The sequence below is a fragment of the Chionomys nivalis genome, chromosome 7, assembly GCF_950005125.1.
Source record: "Chionomys nivalis chromosome 7, mChiNiv1.1, whole genome shotgun sequence".
Lineage (NCBI taxonomy): Eukaryota > Metazoa > Chordata > Mammalia > Rodentia > Cricetidae > Chionomys > Chionomys nivalis.
In genome coordinates, this window is record NC_080092.1 from 12,955,668 (window position 1) to 12,958,750 (window position 3,083).

Genomic DNA, 3,083 nt, shown 5'->3' on the forward strand with positions numbered 1-3,083 from the left:
GTTTTGGAGATCATCTACCCTCCCAGGTGTGACCCAGGACTTTTCACGTTCCCTCCTACATTCTCACTGTGCCCCACACCTCTACTCTGCTTAGTCCTCTGCCCGTCCTTTCCTTCCCCATACCCTATCATCCAGCAAGACCCAAGCCTGTGCATTCAGTTCAACTGACGGCTTGTTGAGCTTTTACTGTGTGTCAAGAATAAGGAAACCAGGCCGGGTGGTGGTGGCGCACACCTTTAATCCCAGCACTTGGGAGGCAGAGGCAGGCGGATCTCTGTGAGTTCGAGACCAGCCTGGTCTACAAGAGCTAGTTCCAGGACAGGCTCCAAAACCACAGAGAAACCCTGTCTCGAAAAACCGAAAAAAAAAAAAAAAAAAAAAGAATAAGGAAACCAGGCGGTGGTGGAAGACAGGCTCATGCCTTTAGTACCAGCACTCGGGAGGCAGAGGCAGGTATGTCTCTGTGAGCTAGTTCCAGGACAGCCAAGGCTACATAGAGAAACCCTGTCTTTAAAAAAAGAAAGAAGGAAGGAAGGAAGGAGGGAGGGAGGGAGGGAGGGAGGGAGGGAGGGAGGGAGGGAAGGAAGGAAGGAAGGAAGGAAGGAAGGAAGGAAGGAAGGAAGGAATAGTGGTCCCTGACCCTGAAGAGCCAGAAAAGAGGGGATTTCTGGCCTTTGAACCTCTAAGCAGCTAGCTGTCTGTCTAGATGCAAAGAAATTGTAATCAAAGTGGGTTGGTTTTTGTTTGTTTTTGATTTTTCAAGACAGGTTTCTCTGCGTAGCCCTGGCTGTCCTGGAACTCACTCTGTAGTCCATGCTGGCCTCAAACTCAGCAATCTGCCTGCTTCTGTCTCCCAAGTGCTGGGATTAAAGGAGTGCACAACCATTGCCCGGTTTCTGAACAAAGTTTTGAAGGTAAGCAGATTTAAGTTCAAGATTGAACACCAATGACCTTAGTAGTTAGGCAAGTCATCTTCATTTTCCAACCTCTGTGCCCAGCAGTACAAAAGAGGATCATAATATCCTTGTCACCATCCTGCAAAGTGACAAAGTCTAGTTGCATCAATGATAAAAATACACCTTGTTGGAAGGAATCTTGTTTTTGGTATTACACACATACACACACACACACACACATGCGCGCATGCACACAACACACACACATACACGCACGTGCACACACATGCACACACGCACACACACATACTCACATACACATGCACACACACTCACTTACTTGCAGAGTAATTGTGGGGAAAATCAGAACCCAATTTGACTTCCTTCCTCTTATTCTGTGTTTAGTTTTGGTTTTACTTCAAATTATATGAAGAGAAGGAGGTTTCCTGTAATCCTCCCACCCTTGGAAGTTAAGGAAAAACTTAAACTTTCTTGATTTGGAAATTTTCAAGCCCCCAGAAAGTTGTATATTTTATCTGTATATATACATATATATCCTAGACTCTTTGTCAACTTTCTTAGTAAATGATTTTTATTGTCATTTGAAAGTCTGATCAGGGCTGGAGAGATGGCTCAGGAGTTAAGAGCACTGGCTGCTCTTTCAGAGGACCCGGGTTCAATTTCCAGAACCCACATGGCAGCTCAGAACTGTATGACTCCAGTTCCAAGGGATGTGACACTCTCACACAGACATACATGGTAAAACACCAATGCACATAAAGTAAAAATAAAATAAATTATAAAAAAGGAAATGCCATCTACATAAAATGCTAGTGTTACATGGAGGAAGGATAGTGTCGCTTGGAGGATGAAGATGAAGAACCTCTGAAAATATTTCATGCAGATGTCAAAGAAATCACTAGACGATTTTAAGGATTAAAATAAAAATAACACACGCACACAAAAAGAAAAGAAAATCTGAATCGGCTGGGCAGTAGTGTTGTCTGCCTTTAATCCAGCACTTGGGAGGCAGAGGCAGATCTCTGAGTTTGAGGCCAGTATGGCCTAGAGAGAAAGTTCCAGGACAGCCAGACAGTCAGGGCTACCCAGAGAAACCAGGTCAAAAAAAAAAAAAAAAGAAAAGAAAAGAAAGAAAGAAAGAAAAAGAAAGTATGTATTGTATTTTAGTTACTTTTTATAGAGCTCTTCCACTGTTGCCCATGCTAATCCCAGTCTTTCCAATATTTTAAAAAATAATTATTTTTATTTTGCATACATTGATGTCTTGCCTGTATGTATGTCTGTGTGAGGGGGTTGGAGCCTAGAGTTTCATTACAGACAGGTGTGACCTGCCATGTGGGTGCCGACGGGAATTGAACCTGGAAGAGCAGTCAACACTCTTAACCGCTGAACCATCACCACAGCCCTCTCCAATATTTCTCTGTTAAATGTAGCTTTCACATTGCACCTATTTGATTCATTAAGTGGACACTTTCTTCTTTGCCCCCTTCTACCATTCTTTGTAAAGCAACTTCCAGGACACTGCCGAGAAATTAACATTGCACCGTTTTCCTTCCTTCTCTATCGAGTGTCACCCATGTTGATTACTGTTAGTTCCGAGTTCCTGAAGTTGCAGTATCAAATCCCAATTCTCGTCCCTACATATTCAGGCTATATCTCCTAAGAACAACGTTACTGATAGAACACCGATACCAAGACTACACTTGGTAAACTCAACCTTTCTAAAATACTGTTGCCTAATCAACCTATGACAAGGCAATGCCACACGCACGCGCTGTGTTAGTCTCTTCGGAGGACAGAACTTTCCGTGTCTGGAATGTTGGGTCTCAAAGCCTTTCCCCGGAATTACAGCAATGATGCTGCTCTTCCAGGCTGGTAGCACAGAAGACACGTGACGCCAACTTGGTTAAGAGGGTCGATACCAGAACCCTTACTGTTAGTTCCTTTTTTTCCACATCATCTTTCTTCAGGGACTGGGCGTGCATCTCAGGATAGTCTCAGGCTAGTTCTTCTCTGGAGTCTGGGTCACAGACCACTGAAAACACGGATACTGCTCTTGAGGGGTCCAGCCTGGGTTGCAAGGACCAGCGAACCACAACTCCCAGGAGACCCTGCGCTCGCCGACCTCTCGGGCCACCATCGTCGGTCACGTGGGCACCGATGGCG